Source organism: Sturnira hondurensis, unplaced genomic scaffold (genome assembly GCF_014824575.4).
Source record: "Sturnira hondurensis isolate 20B ecotype Veracruz unplaced genomic scaffold, ASM1482457v3 Scaffold0015509, whole genome shotgun sequence".
NCBI lineage: Eukaryota > Metazoa > Chordata > Mammalia > Chiroptera > Phyllostomidae > Sturnira > Sturnira hondurensis.
The window spans coordinates 13,000,948-13,023,942 of record NW_028088140.1 but is presented as its reverse complement, the minus strand read 5'-3'; the positions used below and the strand labels follow the sequence as shown (position 1 = coordinate 13,023,942).

Here is a 22,995-nt window from a genome sequence, read left to right as displayed (position 1 = left end):
TGGGAAAGTACAGTCTCCTTGCCTTGTACATTGCAGTTTCATCGATGCTCTGCGGTGATGAGCTGCTGGTGTGTTACATGCATATTTCCATCCCTGTAATCATGCTGTTCTTTTTAAATAAGAAGGACCTTGTTCACGAGTGACCTTCCTTTGGCTATATCTTGGTGGTTGCACAGGCACTTAATAATAACTACTATTAAAAAGGCTTTCTTTTCTGCTAAATATTTTGGGACTAGTAAGGTACCATAAGTCTTTGATAACATACCTCCTAATGATGCTTAAGCCTTATGATAGCTAGCAGTAAGTTGACATTGTTAATTGAAACTAATATGTTTGTCTTCAGCCCATTCACTATACACTGAAAAGTAGGAGTCCTCACAAAACTGTTTTAAGTGCTTTGAGTGTTGCGTTGTAATTGTTTTAATTTTGTTACCAAAGGTTTTTAAGCCAGATTTTCCCAAGAGCCTATAGGAGTCACAATACTTCCTTTTTAACCTCTCAGGGAGGTTTTCACGGTGTAAATAATGGTGTGTCATTCTGGTTGACAAGTGTATTCTAGGTTTAAATAGCTGGGTTTGGGCTACTTGTTGCTTGTAGCAGCTTGGTTTCCTCACCAGGAAGTGAGCACAGGTTATTGGAAGAAGCCGAGTAACACTGAATGAAAAAGCCAGCCATATCATGGAAGAATGCCATTATCCATGTTCTTCTTGCCAGGAAAATGGACCACCCTGAAATAGGATATGAAAGTAACTGAATGATCTAGAAATTTTGTTTTATCCATGCTAATATTTAATTCTTTTGACTGTCACTTTCCAAATGGCCAAGGCCATATCAAATGTGAAGGGAAATTAACTCAACATGTGGAAGGAAGTAAATTTAAAAACTGGCATGTTCTCTAGAACATGATTTCTTAGGTTTTACTGTGAATGATATGAAACTTGTAAGCCACTGTGAAATAACTGTTCAATTTTATAGGGGTTTAGGGTTAGAAAGGTGGCAGATCTTTTTTTTTTTAAAACTTGTTAAACTATAATTTTGTTCCCATTGCTCAGTTTTACTAAAAAATTTACATCTGATTTCTTTTGGTTTACAGGCAAAAATTTTGTTTACAGGAATACATCTATTTGTTTTTTGTATCCAGGATGCCTGTTGCTACTGATTCTGGATTTTATTCTTGTGTTGTCATTTATTATTTGAATAATGATTTTTAACAATTTTTTTCATTAATTAAAACCCTCTTAAGAGGGTTTTCACCTAACCCTCTTAAGACTGGGCCCAAGTAAATTTTGTGGATTAATTTTAGTAGTTTCAATTAACTTTGAAGACTTCTATGCATTTGTTTTTCTTTGTCACCTGGGATTTTCTGTTAGTTTTTTTTTGTCATGAAACTAATAGTACAGTGGAAAAAACTCAGCTTGTCTAATGTCACAGTAAGAATTTTGTCTGAGCACCTAGTTTTTCTTAGAACTCATGACTTTTGGTTTTTTGTTCTCTGTCTAGGCATGGACATGGTCAAACTAAAGAATATTAGGATTTGGTTGCAGAACCCCTAGCTCATTGAGCGGTACCCTGGTTTAGAACTCCAAATAAACCTGCTAATATAATTTTTCATTTTGTTTGTTAAAAATGTAATTATTCTAGCCCCAGGATCCTTTATAGCAGTAGGTGGGCAGAGTTTTTGTTTTTTTTGACCAGGATATTTGCCAAGTAACCTATTCAGTAAGTTAGTATTTGAGGGGTTTTTTTGTGGGGGGTGGGGAGGTGGGGAGAATCCAAATTAGAGAACAAGTCAAGGGATTACTAAAGTATTGAGAAGAAAGGAAAGCTCTTTTCACTAGATGTACACTTCTAATATGTGTGCTTTTCTGTAGGAAGATAGGAGAAATATTGTGTTCATTTGTTGAGTTAAAAATCTAAGTGTATTGAAACCAGAAGAAACCTTAGGTTATTCTGCCCACTTATTTGAAATAAATAAAGAAAAAAAAAAGAACCTGAAGTCATAGAGCAGGTAAATGATTAGCTTAGGTTGGTAAAGAACACAAATTAAGCTGGTTAGGACCTAATAATTTGGGAAATGGTAGAGCATTTTGTAGTTTAGTAGATGGCCAATTAGTAAATCTCAAAGCAATTCTGTTTTGGTGTGGAAGATGTCAGATTTGTGCCTTCTGATGTTTCTGATTTTTATCACTTCCAATGGAGAAATAGGCATTTCGGGATGGATAATGGATAAGTATGGAATGTGTAAATCAAACTTGTTTCCATCAAGCTTATTTTAGAGTCCCAGTTTGCATAGCTGTCTATTAAAACAAGTATCAATTCTTTTTATTTATTTATTTATTTATTTATTTATTTATCTTTAGAGGGGAAGGAGAGAGGGAGAGAAACATCAATGTGTGGTTGCCTTTCGTGTGTTCCCTGCTGGGAGTTGGCCTGCAGGGAACTGGCCTGCAACCCAGGCATGTGCCCTGACTGGGAATTGAACCGTCATCCTCTGGTTCACAGGCCTGTGCTCAATCCACTGAGCTACGCCAGCCAGGGCAAACAAGTATCAATTCTTTAAACAATAAATAGGCAATGCTTTGATACCACAGGATTATAAGTAATAATGACATCTTTTAGTATACAAATTTCTTTACCTGGTTTTATTAGGCAAATGATGTGCCTTTGGTAGGAAAATGTTAGACTGGACTTGCAGTTTACATCACTATTCTAGGAAGGATCTTATTTTTAAGAAAAAGCATGATTGGCTTTAAGAAAACTTACTGATAGATTTAAGAACGATTTACTTTATGCACTTCTCTCCCCAAGTTGCTTCTAAATACAGAGTACACTTGATATATTCACTTTCTGTATCGATGAGATTGTTTCCATATCCACCTGAAAGGGAAGGTCATATCACAAATTTTGTTGAAGCTCCAATAAACTTAGTGCTTGCTTTTCTCTTGCTTTTATTAAGTTAAGGCTCATGTCTCAGTGTAGACATATGATACTAACGTTTTGTAAAAAGTTTAATTGTGCTTCAGAAATGGGATGTGATTCTGTGATTAAGACACCATAACTTCTTTGCTATAGCTCTTAAAATAACTGATAGAACTAAATCATTCCATTGGTAACTGAGGGTTGTTTTTACCTTTACTTTTTACATTTATGTCATGTTTCTTGTTTTTTTTTAGGGGAGAATTTGCAGTCCCAGTAATTAGATTTCAGGGAATAGTCTTTGGAGTTTTTGTTTGTTTGTTTTTAATTCTAAGTCCCTTGTAGAGTATGAGCAAATTGAGATAACTCAAGAGTAGCTGCCATGTATATCAAAGAATGTTTGGTGACTTGTTTGAAGTAAATATTTTATCACTTCTAAACAGGGCACCATAGAATTAAGGACAGGATAATTTTGGTTAGGTAAGATTTGATTTAAAACATATGTAGATTTATTGCTGCAGGAAGTAACCTCTGTGGTACAGGAATTGAGAATTACATTTTAGATTTTTAGTGATGTAGTTAGTTCTTACTTAGTTTTAGGGGTTTATATATGTTTTCCTTTTATTTATCTTTTTTTTTTGACTTTTAGTATCCTAATGTAAGAACTGGGAAAATATTTTTTTTGTAAAACAAATTAGGAATCTCAGTGGATTGAGCGTGGGCCTGCGAACCAGAGTATCATGGTTTGATTCCCAGTCAGGGCACATGCCTGGGTTGCAGGACAATTCCCAGCAGGGGGCACACGAGAGACAACCAACCATAGATTGATATTTCTCTCCCTCTGTCCTTCCCTTCCCCTCTAAAGATAAATAAATAAAGTCTTTAAAAAAAAACAAATTAGGAATCTATTGTTGCCTGGTGACTAAGTTTGTTTCTTGACATTTAGAATTTAGTGCAAGACTGTGATGATTTGAAAAATCATCCTAGTTAAACCCTAGGGAAACAGTCAACTAAAATCGGACACTCATTTTCAGAAATCATCTTAAACCTGTTATTTGGGTTTTCTGGTAACTTTTAAGATTTTTAGATAAAGCTGAAAATGCAGCTGGAGAAGTTATGCTGAAATAACAGTTTCTGAGAATATTAATGATTATTATAGCTATTAAGTTTTAGTGTACTAGTTCTTTATATTATTTTTAGTATCTTGCATTGTATTTGCATTTTTTTTAGAATAGGACCAATCTAGACTGCAGGAATGGGTAAGACTTAGTAGCATGACCTAAATTTAGATTTGAAGAGGGCACTATTTTTCTGCAGTAAAACATAGTACTTAAGAACTAAACTGCCTGGTTTAGCTAATATTTGTGTCACCATGAGCAACTTCTGTGCTAGTTTTTTATCTCTTAATAGGATGTTATAAGTACCTATTTTATAGAGTTGTGGTTGTTTATATGTATATAAAGGAATTTATATGTATATACACATACATATGTGTATGTGACTATACACACATAGCAATCATTTAGGACAGGGCCTGGGATATAAGTATTAACTGATGATACAGCATCTCTTTTAGGCTATCTTTTGGAGGTATTTATGAAAATTTTGTTTGATTTGTTTACATTCATGCTTGAAAAATCATGTAGTGAAACTCTTACTGTTTCTTCCATTCTTGTAGGAGGATATTTGGAATTGAACATGGAGTCATCAGTGCTTTCAAATTCCTTTACCTTTTTTTTTGTCTAATTTTCTAATTTCACAAGCTGTCACTTTCCCAAATGCCAGTCTTTCTGAATTACTAGTTTCCAGAATTTGCTAAAATCTTTTTCCTTTTGGGATCATTCTTACAATATTCCTTAAATTGATTTTAAATAATTTACCTTGTTTGTCTATCCCACTAGTTTTTGAGCTGTCTGAAGATATATGTAAGTGCTCAATATACTTAATTTATTTTTTAAAATTTTATTGATATTTAGATAGAGGTGGACAGAGAGAGAGAAAGACAAAACAAAACAGTGATTTGTTATTCCTTATTTATGCCTTCATTGGTTGTTTCTTGTGTGTGCCCTGACTGGAGATCAAACTTGCAACCTTGGCATATTGGGAACAATGCTCTAAGCAACTGAGCTATCTGGCCAGGGCTCAATATACTTAATAAAAATTAATTTTTTTCTGTTACCAACTTAGAAATAGTTATAAATCTCAGGGTTGTTTCATGCATATACCTTGTCTTTCTTTGGTCCACAGCAGATTCTCTAATCTTGTATTGTGAGAGTTCAATATGGTACAATACAGTACTATATAATGGAAAAGACATCCAAGAACATGTGGGTTCTAGGTTACCCAATTACCTAACCTTGAGTTAAGGAACTTAATTTGTTATGCTGACTTGTGAGTAATATGTCTTACTGACTAATAGGATTGTTGAGGATCAACTGAAATACTTATGAAGGTACTTTTGAAAATTGTAAAGTGTTATATACAATAGAAAAGGATGATGGTGCTTTAAAAAATCCTTCAAAGGCCTTAAGTTGTCACATGTTACAAATTGATTATTTAAAAAATCTTAATTAAAGTTGGGTTTTAGGAGCTTTGTGCTTTGTTAGTTTAGGAATTTTATCAAATCTTAAGACAAAAGGGAAATAGCTTTTCAGACTGAAGAGAAATTACCAGAAACTATCAAACTTTAGATAAGTTTGAATGAACATAGAGCAAGAAAGATTGAGTAAGTGGGAGATGTGATATAGGATAAGGTGGATATGTGATCAAGAAAAGGTCTTTAAAAGTTGAAGCATTGAAATGTAGTGTTTGGTTATTCTTTGTGGGTAAATTCAATCCAAATAAGATTTCACACTTTATGCCATTTATCAGCTAGTTTGTAGAATACTCACTTAAGCTTTGTGTGCAGTGTGCTGATTTTTAAACAGTTTATTTCTCTCCTGTAATCTATGGCATTTATGTTACATTTGCATGTCATTATGTTCATATATACTTTACAAGTAGAGCATCTCTCTGAAATCATTATCTTTGTTTGTCATTTGAGGAAACAACCAGGATTCTTATAGTTTCATTACAAGGAGGGTTCTGAATTTATTATACTTTTCTAGATTATGGCCAAAGTGGACTTTTCTGCAACAGAAAGCTTAAGTACTGAATATGTTTTCTTCAAGCCTTGTCTTTTTGCAGTGTTCTTATTGCTAATTAATTTGGAAAGCTATTAATAATTATTAATGCTTACTAATAAGAGCCCCTTATTTGTGACAGGCACAATTCTCTGCCCACAGAATATTATTTGTAACTCTTACAACAGTGGAAAGCAGATATTTTCTCATATTTGGGGAAACTAACTCAGGCTTAAAAACTTGAGATCACATGGTATATCTGAATCTTTGTTCTTTCCACTGCAGAAGACTATTAAACCAGAAGAATTTGAATTCTAGTGGAATTCTAAGTCCTTTTGCTCTCTAGCAATTATAACTTGTTATTGAGCATTTTATACCTTTTATACCTGCAGTTCATGACATGTCAGTGTAGATCTCCACTAAAATGGCATTTTAGCAAGTGCACACATACATGTAGATTCTGTAAGAAAAAAAATGGCAAGTTTTTTTAATTAACTACTTGGTGTGTTCAGAGTTTTTTAGATGCTATTTATGTTGGTTGCCATAGAGAATGTTTTGCTTAGGCTTTATTTAAGTAGAAGCAATAATGTTTCTAGTGGTCTATGTATATCAGATTTCCATCGAATAGAGGCAATTTGAATGTCCCTAGTGATAGTATGGATTTTTGTTAGTGGACCTTAGATGACATCTAATATATAAAGATGGTTGTTCATTTTCAAGTTTTACAGTGTAATAATTAATTGGATTTCTAAATTCCTAAAATTTTTAGGTACCAATGCTACCTACTTTTTTCCTGACCAGGAAAGCCGAGTTAAGGATATTGGATTACCAATAAATAGGTTGATATGTTAATTGTTATTACATAATTTCTATAGCATTTAGTTTTAATTACTTTGGAGATTGAGGTTATAGTTTGTTAGGCTTAGTTTTTTTAAAAAAATATGTTCATTGATTTTTAGAGAGAAAGAGAGAGAGAGTGAGAGAGAGAATCATCCATGTGAGAGAGAAACATTGTTTGGTTACCTCTCAGAGGTGTCCTGACCAGGGATAGAACCTGCAACCTAGGAATGTGCCCGGATGGGGAATTGAATCCTCCACCTTTTGGTGTACTGGATGACACTCCAACCAACTGAGTCACACCAGCCAGGGCAACAAATGCATTTGACAACAAATGCATGTCTAGCTTAGTTCTTGATACTGACAGTATACACTGAATTTTCCCCTTGATTTTTAAAAATGTCATTACTTCTTTTTTCCCTCTCTTTCCTGTTTATTTTGACATATTATATATCCTGTTGAGAAGGATTTGGCTCTCTTGTTTGACTGAGATCCAAATAGAAATCTCACTTAAGTTTCATAATTATGTCTTGAGAGCCTCTGGAATGTTAAATTTAATTCAGCATTGTTAAGGGAATAAGATAATTATCTCACCTCCTGTAGGATTTCCAGATAAATGAAGTTTTCTCCTAGAAGTAGCAAGACTTTGTATTAACAATTTTGTAAAACTCTTAAAAGTGTGTCTGTTGATATTATGCCTCTGTACCTAACAGCCCAGACTAATAATAAGCATATCAATTCATAGGTCTGGATTCCTGGATGCTCTTAGACTAAAATGGTTCTTTGAAGTCAGACAATCCTATACCCTATTATACAAGGGGTAATCCATTCTTGGGTATACCAAGAGCTCACCTCAAAATATGGGAAGTTTTTCAAAATATTCCTGTTGTGGTTAGATAGCTTCAAAATATTCCTGTTGTGGTCACCAGAGTTGGAACTTCCAGTCATATCCCCATCCCTGCCTCCAGAGAGGGGAAGAGGAGCTAGAGATTGAGTCAGTCACTGATGGCTAATGATTTGATCAGCCATGTCTATGTAATGAAACCTCCATAAAAAACCCTAAACAAAGGAGCTCAGAGAGCTTCCAGGTTAATGAACATGTCACATTGCTGAGAGGGTGATACAGTTGAGAGGACAGGGCAATTCTGCGACACTCTTCCCTTACTATGCTCTGTGCATCTCTTCATTTTGCTGTTCCTGAGTTCTGTGAGCCACTCTACAAATAATCAAACCTCAGATGGGGGAGGGTCATGGGAACCCTTGTTTTGTTATTTTTTTTAAGATTTTCTTTATTTATTTTTAGAGGGGAAGGAAAGGAGAGAGGGAGAGAAATATCAATGTATGGTTGCCTCTCATGCATCCCCTGCTGGGAACTGGCCTGCAACCCAGGCATGTGCCCTGACTGGGAATTGAACTGTGATACTCTGGTTCGCAGTCCCATGCTCAATCCACTGAGCTACACCAGCCAGGGCGGAACCCTTGTTTTATAGCTTGTCAGAAGTATAGGTGACAACTCCACTGAGATATATGAAACAGGGCAGTCTTGTGAGATTGAGTCCTTAAGGTGTGGGTTTTTTGCTTACTCCAGGCATTTAGAGTCAGGAATGAATTGAATTATAGGACATCCAGTTGGTGTCCAGAGAATTGAAAACTGGACATGCATTTGTTGTCAAAAGTATTGAGAGTAAAGTTAGTTCAAGGTAGCCAGTGTCTTAGTTCCTCTTAATTTACTATATGTTCTTTTAAGTTCTTTCTGCTGCCGCTTGAGGGGAAAAGAGGTGATGGGGAAAAGAGATGATATAAACTGCCCTGACTTTGTTACTGTAGGAAAAGATTGCAGTAATACAGATTTTTTTTCCTTTCACCCACGTTTGAAATAACTTCTAATAAGTGCAGATAACTACACTTACTAGAGTGTAGTTAGCCTTAGTATCAAATGCCAGTATTGGTTTTCTAAAGTTTTTCTGATGAAAATTGAACATTCAAGTTGAGAATGCTATGTGTAAAATATGTACTGGATTTTGAAGACTTAGTGTGAAACTGTTAAAATATTCCAGTTAAAAAATTAGTTACATTTTGAAAAGACAGTGGATATATTGAGTAAATAAGTATGTTACTAATTTCATCTGTTTTTTACTTTTAAAAATGTGGCTACTTGAAAATTTAAAACTGCATGTATACCTCACATTTTGTTCTCTTGATCACCTCTGACCTAGACTATTTTGTTAAGATATTGTGGTAAAAAAACTGATGCTGCAATAAATTAAATTTACTACTTTAAAAAATATTTTAGCAACTTCCTTTTTGTTGTTTCTTTCATTGTTATTCTGTACAAACTAATTGTTTTGCTATTGCTGAACAGAGAAATTTGTGAGGATTTTAAAAGTTTTTTCTTACTGGTTTTTGGTGCTTTTAATACCTGATTATTAGGGAAATTGGCATTTAGTCCTTTAAAATTTTATCTTGTCTTTTGTTATTTACTAGTATGTCCGGATCAGAAATAATATTTCTTTTTTTTATTTTTTTTATTTTTTTTATTTTTTATTTTTTTTATTTTAAATATAATTTTTATTTAATTCTTGTTCAAGTACAGGTTTCTGTCTTATAATCCCAACCCTGCCCGCCCCCCAAGAAATAATATTTCTTAAGCTCCTTTCCTTTCAGTGCTTTACGTATTGCCTAAAGAGTATCTTGAGGTATTTTGTGCATATTTTTGGCTATTTTATATTTCAGATAAATTGCCAATGCATGTTTGGATGTATATTGAATGTGTCAACATGCTACTTTATTTTTTTCCAGTGCAGTTTTTACTCTTAAGTTTAGATTTTGCTGGACATGAATATGAGAAAAATATAACTAAATCTTAAAGCAGCCAATATAAAGAGAACAGTTCCTATTTTACTTACATTAGGATTTTAAGGAAAGCAATGTGAATAATGGTTTTAATTGATATGGTCTCTATTGTATACTGTTACATGTACACTTGAGAAGAATGTGTATTCTGTTCTTTTTTTTGTATTTTATTGTTTTTTTTCTTTCTCTTTTTATTGTTCAAATATGGTTGTCTCCATTTTCCCTCTACCACTTTCACCCACCTATTTTTATATTCTTTAAAAATTTCTGGTCCGGCCAAGATGGAGGCATAGGTAGAAACACTGTGCCTCCTCGCGCAACCAAAATTAAGGACAACAAAGATTTAGAAACAAAAACACAACCAGAACAGACAGAAAATTGAACTGTACAGAGGTCCTACAACCATTCATCCAGACCGGTAAGAGGGGCGGAGTTGGTGGCCTGAGGAGATGGGTGGTGGCAAACCCAGGCACCCAGGTGGTGCGGGGCTAGCAGACTTCAGGTGCTGGGAGGAAACGCGTAGACCCAGTGAGGTGTGCAAGGCTGTTGGCTGACCACGGACACACATTTGCACACAGATAAACCAGGCAAAAACGGACAGCGAGACATACCACGCAACCCAGGGCCCCAGTGACAGGAAATAAAGCCTAAAAGCACCAATTGAAAATACTTGGGAGGGGGTTTGAGGTACCTAGAGAGAATCCCAGCCTCACAGGAGAATTCATTGGAGAGACCCACAGGGTCCTAGAATGTACACAAGCCCACCCACCTGGGAACCAGCATCAGAAGGGCACAATTTGCTTGTGGGAAGTGGGGGAAGTGACTGAAATCCAGCAGAGATTGGAACAAGCACCACTGTTCCCTCTCTGACCCTGCCCCCCCACACAGTGTCACTACCTAGCAACTGGGTTGCCCTGCCCTGGTGAACACCCAGGACTCCGCCCCTCATGTGTAACAGGTGTGACCTGACCAAAAAATTATGGCTCAAACGGAAGAACAAATCAAAGCCCCAGAGCCAGTACTTTTAAGTGACCAAGAGATAGCCAACCTATCAGATGCACAGTTCAAAACACTGGTGTATCAGGATGCTCACAGAACTGGTTTATTTTAGTTGCAAATTAGATGAAAAAATGAAGACTATACTAAGTGAAATGAAGGAAAATGCACAAGGAACCAATAATGATGGGAAGAAAACTGGGACTCAGATCAATGGAGTGGACCAGAAGAAAGGAAGAAAGAACCAAACAAAAGAATGAAGAAACAATTCAAAAAATTGAGAGGCTTAGGAACCTCCAGGACATCTTTAAACATTTCAACATCTGAATTATAGGGGTACCAGAAGGGGAAGAGGAAGAGCAACAAGTGGAAAAGTTCTTTGAACAAATAATAAAGGAGAATTTCCCTGTTCTGGCAAAGGAAATAGACTTCCAAAAAATCCAAGAAGCTCCGAGGGTCCCAAAGAAGTTGGACCCAAGGAGGAACACACTAAGGCACATCATAATTATATTACTCAAGATTAAAATGAAGGAGAGAATTCTAGAAGCAGCAAGAGATAAGGGGACAGTCACCAACAAAGGAGTTCCCATCAGACTGTCAGTGGATTTCTCCAAAGAGACCTTACAGGCAAGAAGGGGCTGGAAAGAAGTATTCTAAGTCCTGAAATCCAAAGACCTACAGCCAAGATTGCTCTCTCCAGCAAAGCTTTCATTTAGAATGGAAGGGCAGATAAAGTGCTTCTCAGATAAGGTCAAGTTCAAGGTGTTCATCATCACCAGGTCCTTATTGTATGAAATGTTAAAGGGTCTTATCTAAGAAGAAGAAGATAAAAAATATGAACAGTAAAAAGACAGCAAACTCACAGTTATTAACAACCACACTTAAAAGCAAACTAAGGGGACAGCTAGATCAGTAGTGGAACCATAGAAATAGAGATCACATGGAGGGTTAGCAACAGGGGAGTGGGAGGAGGAGGGGGGTGAAGTTGCCGAGAATAAGTAGCATAGGTGGTGGGGAGAAAATAGACGGGGAGAGCAAGAGTAGTGTGGGAAATGAAGAAGCGAAAGAACTATGACACATGGAGATGAACTGAAGGAGGGGAATGTGGGTGGGAGGGGGTGTGCAGGGTGGAGATGAATGAAGGGGGGGAAATGGGACAACTGTAATGGCATAATCAATAAAATATAAAAATATTTCTGGCCATTGTGGTTTCTTAACCTTGTTAATCAATTTAGGGCCCATATTCTCATCTTTTAATGATATTGAGAAATACTGTATTTTACCATGTATAATGTACTCCTGTGTATAGTGCACACCCAAATTTCTATGTGCATTTTATATGGGATTATTATGCTCAATATCATATCCATGGTATGTAATTGTTATACCTGTGTATAAGGCACATCCTTATTTTTCCTGCAAAAATTTGGGCAAAAGAGTGTGCATTATACACAGCGAAATATGGTAAGTCAAATTGATTTTTGGTATCTTTTGCTTATGAAAAGACACTAGTTATAGTTCAAGTGTTAATTTTTATTAAGTTTTTCCAAAACATTAATTTTTGTACTCATTATTTATGTATAGTAAATAAGGATGAAAGGAGTGAGAATACAGCTAACTGCTTTAATAAAGTTGTAAAATATTTGAGATGCCAAGACAGTGGTTTTCAAATTCTAAATGGTGATGTAATGTCCACAGAAGCCTCCTTTCCTTTGTAAACTTTTGATAGTCATTGTTTAGAGCTACATGCTTATTTGATTTTGACTCACTTTCCTGATTTATAAAACTTCATTTATTTCTACCTTAATGGAAACATTTTTAAGAAAATTCTTAAATAAATATTAGGAAATTAGAGGTAAAGAGGAAATAAAAATAATCTACATTCAATCCCTTCATCCAGAGATACCATTTGTAATAGTCTAATTTCTACACGTTTGATTTTTGTTTTTATGGTTATGATCATATTGTATGGTGGTACAGTTTGCCTGTTTTACTGCATAGAAAAGCATTTTCCATTTGAAAATCTGAGGTTTAAAAAAAAACCGAATACTGTTTTTATATTATAATCATAATTGGTGTATTTTCTAAAACATTGAAATTTTAGTTATAATACTTATATTTTGTATATTGTGATAAATTGTTTTTGATACTTTGTATTACCCCACATGAAGTATGACCTCATCAGTTTCTGAACTAGCATTTTGTTCTTAAGTTAGTATGGACATCTCTTGAATTCCTTCTTGAGCATGTATGTACTATTTTTCATTCTCGGTAAAAGAAAATTAGATTGGCCCACAAGTGCCAATATTAGTTACAATTAAATCCTGGAAATTGATTATTGGATTATTGATCATTGGATTATTGGATTACTCTGAACAGAATCTTAAGTCTTGGGTGATACATTGCAAAACTTACCATTTCTTTCATTTTTTGTCTTAGTTTAGAGAGTTATATGGAAAGTTCATTCACTGCCTTATTCATGGTCAGAATATTTTAGATCAATAATTTGCTTTTAGAACATGTTACTGTGTTTGAACACTGTAAAAACCAAGTTCTAGAAGTTTTAATATCAGTATATTGAAAGTTCTTTGAGGAAGTTTAGTTTTGAATAAACTACAGGGAAAAAAAAACCTTAGTGTGTTTTTTCCACTTCCTATCCATGCAAGATAACTTAAACCTACTTCCTTTATTTAAATGTTCAGTTAACTCTACTCTAGAGCGTACTAAAGATGTTTTGAAAATATAGGAAATTCTTAATGCTCTTAAAGGGAAGTACTTCCTAATTGTTTTTTTTCTTTATAGAGGTAATACATACTATAGTGATAGAAGACAGGAGAAAAATAAACTAAAATAACCCCACTAAAGATCCATCACTAAAAGACAGTGCTGATGTTTCATTTTTGAAGTTTTTTTTTTTATTTCTCTCTTTCCCTCAAAATAGGTTTTGTATTTATTCCACAGATATTTATTAAATGTCTATTTATCAGGTACTGTCTTAGTTGGAAAATAGAGGAAAAAGCCCTACCTTCATGGAACTTAGGTTCTGCTGGGATCATAGGTGATGATAATTTTATAATTTATCATAACATAAGAATTAATATAGATACTTTTAATAGCTATATGTTAGTTCCTTATGCAGAAATACCCTAATTTATCCCTAGTGTTGTCAAGTATTAAGTTATTTTTTCTATTATTATACAGTAGGCATGAGTCTTATCTGTATGGTCGTAACTGTGAAATATTATATTCCTGTTTTACTAAATTTATCTGTGTTGTGCTATCCCCTAATTAGGTGGTCATTATTCTCCTGCATAAGTACTTTGATAGCTTCAAATAGTCCAGAATGTTATCAGGAATGGGCTTTCCATTCTTCCACCTCTACTGCTTGTCATCGACATGCTCATTTATGAAAGCCTGGAAAGTTCTCTAGAACGCCAAGTTACAGACTACCTTTTGTAGAATTTTCTTAAAACAAAATTCTCACCATTATTGTCTCTGTTACCTGCCCCCCACTCCCCACACCACCCCGCAACTCTCAGTGGGGTTAAGGGTATTGATACATCTCTTTCTTCTTTTCCCCCAGTTTCTCTCAAAACTTCTTTCATTCCTTCCATCCCTTACCTCTGGGTTCAGAGTCCAGCTGAACCCTTCTCTTTGGGCCTGAGCTTTCTTTAACAGAAGCTAGCTGAGGAAATTGTCTTCTAATTGCTGGTTGTAAAATAACACAAAAGACCCCAAGATTAGGGACTACAAAGGTTTGGAAAAGGGGAAAGCAGTTTATCTATTGCCTAACACAGTTACTACCCCAGATTTCACTGTTTCAAACAGTGTCTAGCTCGCAGCCTGTGGACTACATGCAGCCCAGGATGGCTATGAATGTGGCCCAACATAAAATCAAATTTACTTAAAACTTTTATTTTGCTCATCAGTTTTCATTAATGTTTGTGTATTTAATGTGTGGCCCAAGACAACTCTTCTTCTTCCAGTGTGGCCCAGAGATGCCAAAAGGTTGGACACCCCTGATTTAGAACTATTTTCTTAGGATTAAATTTCAGAAATGGATTTATTGATTCTAAGAGTATGAACATTTAAATACTTTTTACATACTGTCACAGTGTTTTCCAAAAGAAATACGCTGATGTGTATTTTCAGTGACCCGAGAGAGTTCTTATTTCAGTGCCCATTTGTCAATATTATCTTTAAAAATTTCTCATTGGTTTATATTTTATTTCTTTAGAACTTTCTTCCATATGCTTGATAACAAATTGTATATCTTTTGTTTTTTGATACAATTTGTTTGATTTGAGGTGCTTTTCTGTCCTAATCAGTTTTCATAAATTTATTTTTTAAACATTTTATTTATTTTTAGAGGAGGGAAGAGAGGGAGAAAGCAAGAAAAACATCATTGTAAGAGAGAAACATTGATCAGTTGCCTCTCTAATATGCCCCGACTGGGGACTGAACACATAACCCAGGTCTATACCCTGACTGGGAATCCAACCAGCAACCTTTCGCTTTGCAGGACAATGCCCAACCAACTGAGCCACACAGGTCAGGGCTTTCATAAATTCTTCACATGAAATTAATGTTCCTTTGTTATATTTTTTGCAAATCTTTTTCAGAGCTTGGAATTGACTGTTAGCAATGCAATACTCTTCTGTTCATAATACTTAATTTTCTTTTTAAATTATAGCAATGTGGTTTATTAAGCTGTGCTTTAGTACAGACACTGGGGCTTGCCCATGGTGCTCTTCATGTGTAAAACCCAGATGTTCTGCCCATTCTTTGTAGCAATGACACTAGAAAATTGACAACTTAAGTGGATGTTGTACACAATCTCATCATCTGTCATCTTCACATGGCCAACAGCCACAGCTGGACACAGTTCCTTCTTCATCTGGAATTTGCTGGTGGATTTCACTTGAATGACTTTGGCCACCATTGCTTATAGTGGGTCATCAAGGAAGGGAACTTATCAGCCTTATTCAGGCCTGGGCCCAGGATTTGTGGGATCTGCTTGATCAGAGACTCTAAAGCCAAAATGGTATCATACTTCTTGGCCAGCCTCTTGACCAGTTTCTTATTCTTGCCGAGTTTCTTCAATGCCTCAATTTGTAAATCCAGGGCCTTGGCCTCCTCATAGTGCTGCTGGTCCCCCACAGCACATACAGAGAACTTGGGGCTGGAAGTGGATTTAAGGCTGACGGTGACCAGGAAGTGTTTGTCCTTCCAAGGATCACTATTCTTCAAGCTGGTCTAGAGATCCACCCTCTCCAAAAACTTTCTGGCACTTAGGTTGGTTCCCATGCAGGATCTTCTCACCACTTTAAAGAGGGTGTCTCAGCAGACTTTGCTGCTTATGGTTCCTCGTGTCTCAAAAACAGGAAAAGAACAAGATAGATTTTTTTAGAGCAGTTTTAGTTTACAGTAAAGTTGTGAGGGAGATACAGAGGTTTCCCACATACCCCCTGCTCTCTCCCACATGCTGGCCTCAGCCTCCCGCGTTATCAACATCATTCACCAAAATAGTAAAATTTTTTTAACCAAGGATGAACCTTCATTGATACATCATATTAATTCTCTTACCCTTACCCTTACCCTTGACAGCCATTAAGCTTTGTTACTGTTTCCATTGCCTTGCCTTTTCCAGAATGTCACGTAGTTGAGATCATGCAGTACGTGAAGCCTTTTCAGATTGTCTTCTTTGGCTTAGTAAATACAGAAAAATTAACCAGTAGTCCTGTGTTTGAGTTGTAATTGTTGACTAAAATGTTTACAAATACCTAGGCACACAGAGTAGATGCTCATTCAGAAGTGTTGCAGATAAAAAACTGGACTAAATAAATGACGCTTTACTACTATTGTTTTGTGATTTGTTGAGAATTATGTGCATATAGTTATACTCATTCCATTATGTACATTGTTACATTTAGTTACTATTCTCATTTGATAAAATCAGTCATCATGTGTGCTTTTCATTTGAAGTTTTTAAATAGCTGAGGAGTTAGATTTATTTCTGTATGAAATACAAGATTTTGTTTTGGAATTAGATAGTTGTGTTATTTTAGCCAAAGATAGTCTCCTAGGATTTTGAGATAGCGCTAGGTGTAGTCTACCCGTGGAATTATTACCCAACTGTGTAATTTTTTAAGTATTACAATATTAATACTTGAAGAGAAGTAGTGAAATCTAAGCTTGCTGTAAAGTATGGTATTTCTTTTGAAATGACAAGTGGTAAATATTTAGTATTACAGTTTATTGTAGTTGCTCAATGAAAAAATATTAATATTACATGGTAGCTATTTTAAAAAATAATTTACCACAGACGTAGGAAACTTTAGGCTGTTTAGCTTCCAGAAATTTACAATATTTTTAAATTTGTAATTGCGTCCTGTTGAGATATGGCAGAATTGTACTATTAAATTAAGTTGTGAGTGATGTTTAATTTTGAGCTGAAGCCACAGGTAGATATAACTGAACAGTTCAAAACTTTTGGAGATAGATACCTTATTAGTTGCTTTAGAAGGATATCAAGCCTAACTTCGTATTTAGTCCTCTAGATAGATAAAAATCTGGCTCATGGTTTCTTAATGATTTAAACTACGTTAAAATTACCTTCCAACTTAAGTGATTTCACATCTTTGCTTATAATTAGGGTTAAATTGTTTAAACTGTTTACTTGAGCTGTGGATACCAGAAGAGGAGGGCTATTATAGGGTTGTTGTTTTTTTAGAGTTTTATTTATTTATTTATTTATTATTGTTTAAAATATATTTTATTGATTATGCCATTACAGTTGTTCTATTTCCCCACTTCATGCCCCTCCACCCTGCACACCCCTCCCCCACCACTCCCCCCTCCTTTAGTTTATGTCCACGTGTCTCAAGTTCTTTAGATTCTATATTTCCCATACTATTCTTGCCCTCCCCCCTATCTATTTTCTACCTACTGTCTATGCTACTTATTCTCTGTACCTTCTCCCCTCTTCTCCTCCTCCCACTCCCCTGTTGCTAACCCTCCATGTGTTCTTCATTTCTATGGTTCCACTCCTGATCTAGCTGTCCTCTTGGTTTGCTTTTGTTTTAGGTGTGGTTGTTAATAACTGTGAGTTTGCTGCCCTTTCACTGTTCATATTTTTCATCTTCTTTTCCTTATATAAGTCCCTTTAGCATTTCATATAATAAGGACTTGGTGATGATGAACTCCTTGAACTTGACCTTATCTGAGAAGCACTTTATCTGTCCTTCCATTCTAAATGAAAGTTTTGCTGGGTAAAGCAATCTTGGCTGTAGGTCTTTGGATTTCATGACTTGGAATACTTCTTTCCAGCCCCTTCTTGCCTGTAAGGTCTCTTTTGAGAAATCCGCTGACAGTCTGATGGGTACTCCTTTGTAGGTGACTGTCCCCTTATCCCTTGCTGCTTCTAGGATTCTCTCCTTCATTTTGGTCTTGGCTAATGTAATTATGATATGCCTTGGTGTGTTCCTTCTTGGGTTCAACTTCTTTGGCACTCTCTGAGCTTCCTGGATTTCCTGGAAGTCTATTTCCTTTGCTAGAGTGGGGAAGTTCTCCTTTATTATTTGTTCAAATAAGTTTTCCACTCGTGGCTGTTTCTTTCCCCCTTCTGGTACCCCTATAATCCGGATGTTGGAATGTTTAAAGATGTCCTGGAGCTTCCTAAGCCTCTCCTCATTTTTTTGAATTCTCATTTCATCATTCCTTTCTGGTTGGATGTTTTGTTCTTCCTTCTGGTCCATTCTATTGATTTGAGTCCCCGTTTCCTTTCCATCACTATTGGTTTCCTGGACACCTCCCTTCATTTCAATTAGTTTAGCCTTCATATGTTCCTCTAATTTGTGACTATAATCTACCAGTTCTGTGAGCATCCTGATAAACAGTGTCTTGGATTGTGCTTCTGAGAAGCTGGCAATTTCTCGGTCGCTTAGAGTTATTGGCTCTGGGACTTTGAGTTCTTCTTGCACCATCTTTTGGGCTGTTTGTGCCTGTTACGTAGCAGGATCAGAGCCCTAAAGTGTTCACTAGAACAGGGCAACTCAGTCGCTGGGTTGTGACACTGTATGTGGGGGCGGGGTCAGAGAGGAGCAATGGCGTCCCTTCTGCCGTCCCCCTGCCGCGGCCCCCACAGGTGCAGCAGCTGCCACCGTCACCAGGCCTGTGCATTTCGTCCCACTGCATGCGAGTGTGCCACTGCCGTCAGCCCTCGCCCCCTGGGGCCTGTGTGGTCCGTCTCACTGTGCTCGAATGTGCGACTGTGGTCAGTCTGCCCCACACCCTAACTGGGTCCGGGCCACTTGCGCACCTAGGTCAGGAGATCTGTCCTGCCTGACCCTGCTCCGCTGCTGGCGCCGCCCCTCTTACCGTCCCCATTGAACGGTTAGTGGTTGTCGGACTTCCATATAATTCAGTTTTCTGTTTTGTAGCTGTGTCTTTGTTCTCCAAACCTTTGTTGTATTCAAACTTGGTTGTGGGAGAAGGCACAGTGTTTCCACCTATGCCTCCATCTTGGTGGAAGTCTCCAGTTTGCTTTTGTTTTAGGTGTGGTTGTTAGTAACTGTGAGTTTGCTGTCCTTTCACTGTTTGTATTTTTTATCTTCTTTTTCTTAGATAAGTCCCTTTAACATTTCATATAATAAGGGCTTGGTGATGATGAACTCCTTGCATTTGATCTTATCTGAGAAACACTTTATCTGCCCTTCCATTCCAAATGAAAGCTTTGCTGGATAGAGCAATCTTGGATGTAGGTCTTTGGATTTCATGACTTGGAATACTTTTTTCCAGACCCTTCTTGCCTGTAAGGTTTCTTTGGAGAAATCCGCTCACAGTCTGATGGGAGCTCCTTTGTAGGTGACTGTCCACGTATCTCTTGCTGCTTTTAGGATTCTCTCTTTTCATCTTGTACTAGATTCTCTCTTTCATCTTGTCTCTTTCATCTCAATTCTAGAAAATTCTCTTCTGGGATTTTCATCTTGGCTAGTGTAATTATGATGTGCCTTGGTGTGTTCCTTCTTGGGTCCAACTTCTTTGGGACTCTTCGTGCTTCCTGGATTTCCTGGAAGTATGTTTCCTTTGCCAGATTGGGGAAGTTCTCCATTATTATTTGTTCAAAATAACTTTTCCACTTGTTGCTCTTCCTCTTCCCCTTCTAGTACCCCTATAATTCGGATGTTGGAACATTTAAAGATGTCCGGAAGGTTCCTAAGCCTCTCCTCATTTTTTTGAATTCTTATTTCTTCATTCTTTTCTGTTTGGTCATTTTTTTCTTCCTTCTGGTCCACTCCCTTGATTTGAGTCCAGGTTCCTTTCCATCACTATTGGTTTCCTGTGCATTTCCCTTAGTTTCAATTAGTTTAGCCTTCTTTTTTTCCTCTAATTTGTGAGTAAAATCAACCAGTTCTGTGAGCATCCTGATCACCAGTGTTTTGAACTGTGCATCTGATAGTTTGACTCTTTCTTGGTTGCTTAGAGTTATCGACTCTGGGGCTTTGAGTTCTTGAGCCAGGATGTTTTGGTCTGTTCACACCTGTTACATATGAAGGGCATAGCTCTAGGTGTTCACCAGGGTGGGGCAACTCAGTCGCTGGGTTGTGGCGCTGTATGTGGGGGCGGGGTCAAAGAGGGACAATGGCAGTCCCCTCTGCTGCTTCCTGCCCCTGGGGCCTGCGTGGTTGGTCTCACCGCTCACTCCTTTGCCTGGTTTATCTGTGCGCGAATGTGTGAACATGGTCAGCCTGCTGCCTTGCACCCTCACTGGGTTCGCCCGTTGCAACCCCACACCTGCGATCTGCCAACCACTGTCCACGAGCCTGGGTCCCTGGGGTCAGTCTGGCTGACTTTTCCTGTCCAACCCTGCTCCTCCAGTCATTGGCTCTGCCCCTCTTACTGGTTTGGCGGAACAGTTCATTGTTGTCGAACTTCCGTATAGTTCAATTTTCTGTGTTTGCTTGTGTTTTTGTTACTAAAACTTTGTTGTTTTTAAACTTGGTTGTGCGAGGAGGCACAGTGTTTCCATCTACGCCTCCATCTTGGCCGGGAGATCTCCTATTATATAGTATTTAATATTTAGATTTGATGCTTGAAATGTTTAACAAAACTTGCAGAGATGTTAAGATTTGTGCAGATATGCTAGAGGTAAGATTTTTAAAAATTAGATATTAAATAGATCATAAACCTGGAAAAGTTAACATTGTTACTACTTGACTATCACACTAGGTGAATAATTTGTTGTTAAAAAGTGATTTCAATCCTGGCTGGTGTAGCTCAGTGGATTGAGTGCCGGCCTGCAGAGCAAAGGGTGGCCAGTTCGATTCCTGGTCAGGGCAGATGCCTGGGTTGCAGGCCAGGCCCCCAGCAGGGGGCACGTGAGAGGCAACTACATATTGATGTTTCCCTCTATCTAAAAATAAATAAATAAAATATTTAAAAAACTGTGATTTCTAAAAATTGGAAGGAAACATCTTGCTAACATTTCTGATTAGTGCTTGAGATTGTAAATGACTTAATAAAATAATATGGGGTAGGACATGTTCATTTTTTTAAAGATATTAACATAACCAAGGTATGGGAATAATGAAAGATTTTAAGAAAAGAACCATTAGGTTTATATTCTTGAAATAATGGATGAAGTCTGATTCCCACTGCCGCCCTCAATCCCCTCAGTTCAGGAGGATAGCATTCTTTTCTGTTACAACTGCTACTTAAGCTGTATTTCTCTTAACAGTGATGATCATATTGTTACCTTTTCTCAAGAGTTGAATAATACTCTCAGCTTATTTTATTTTATTTTTTTAGTACAGTTGTTTCTATACCCCTCACCTCTCAGCCAACCGCAGCCATCCCTACTTCCCACCCTTGGTCCTACCCTGCTTTGGTTTTGTCCATGTGTCCTTTATAGTTGTGCCTGAAAGCCCTCCCCCCTACCCCTATTATCTCCTCCCATCTTCCCTCTGGTTACTGTCAGTTTGTCTTTAATTTCAATGTTTCTGGTTATATTTTGCTTGCTTGTTTGTTTTGTTGATTAGGTTCCACTTACAGGTGAGATCATATGGTATTTGTCTTTCATTGTATTTTGGAATAATTGGTAAGTGAACTTTGGCAGCTCATTTAGCATATGAGTGATACTTGCTTCAGATTTAGAATTTCCATTTGGGAAAACAATCAAGGTTGTATTGTTGTGAATATAATTTACGAATATAGTCTTAACACACATAGAGTTATTTATAAATTCCCTTAGTCTTCTAAAAGAAAAATTCATGTGTAATTCTGTGAATTGATTGAACTGTGGAATGAAAATATTGGATTTTTAAATGTCTCTACTACTGTATACTGCAGGTTTGAGAAATAAAGAGTAACTAAGACATTTTCTCTTCTTTGGGTGTGAAGAATACTTTACCTCAGTCAGGCTCTATTTCCTCTTCTCTGAATTTGTTTGAAATTATTAGGTACTTCACTGATTTGAGTAGTCATCGTTAGTCTCAGAAGTCAGAAGAAATAACTTCATATCTGACATTTTCAGTGTTTTTTCTTTTTCACTAACTATTTTATTGTTTATGCTATTACAGTTGTCCCAATGCTCCCATTTGCCCCCCTCCATCCAGCCCTACCACCCATTCGTTCAGGCAGTCCCTACACTGTTGTCTGTGTCTGTGGGTCATTCATATATGTTCTTTAGCTAATCCCTTCACCTTCTTTCAGCCAGTCCCCTCTTATGTCATTTCCAATGTTTAGTAATTTTAAAATCTGGAAATTTGTTGGTAATCATTAACAGAATGGTTTAAGTGTAAACAAAGTTCTTTATAGAAATAATTTAAGGTACCTTTTTGGGGTTCTTTGCAAGAAATGTTATGGCTATTATGGATATTAGGAGAGGATATAGAAATAAATCTGCTTCATTTATGAAGCAGTGATAATCTGCTCCCACTGGCAGTGTTTAACTTTTTTTTACCTCTTTGTACAGAAATCATCTTTATTTAGACTTTAGTCCTTACATGCTTCTTCTCTTCAGTTTTTGGTAAAGATTTATTTGTGAAGAGATGGGAATGAATTTTGCCATAAACTTCAAAGTTTCACTGTTTTAAATGAGACCTAAAATATTTCTAGTTTTAATACCGAATGAGATACATAGATTGCAAAGTATACTCTTATTTAGATTTTTATAGTACTTTGCTTTTAAAATTTAGACAGAATATAGAAATTTAGAAAATGTTAGTTAAATTATAGCCCCAGTGATGCATTTTCAAAAGCAGTGTGTTGC

The 22,995-nt window shown here is 36.6% G+C and overlaps 1 protein-coding gene and 1 pseudogene across 15 annotated transcripts in view; one reads left to right on the top strand and one right to left on the bottom strand.

Annotated features, from left to right (window-relative positions):
- WNK1 (WNK lysine deficient protein kinase 1) overlaps nucleotides 1–22,995 on the top strand; it is a 148,974-nt gene that overhangs the window by 2,094 nt on the left and 123,885 nt on the right. The window lies entirely within an intron of this gene.
- LOC118999883 (60S ribosomal protein L10a-like) lies at nucleotides 15,252–22,208 on the bottom strand (annotated as a pseudogene).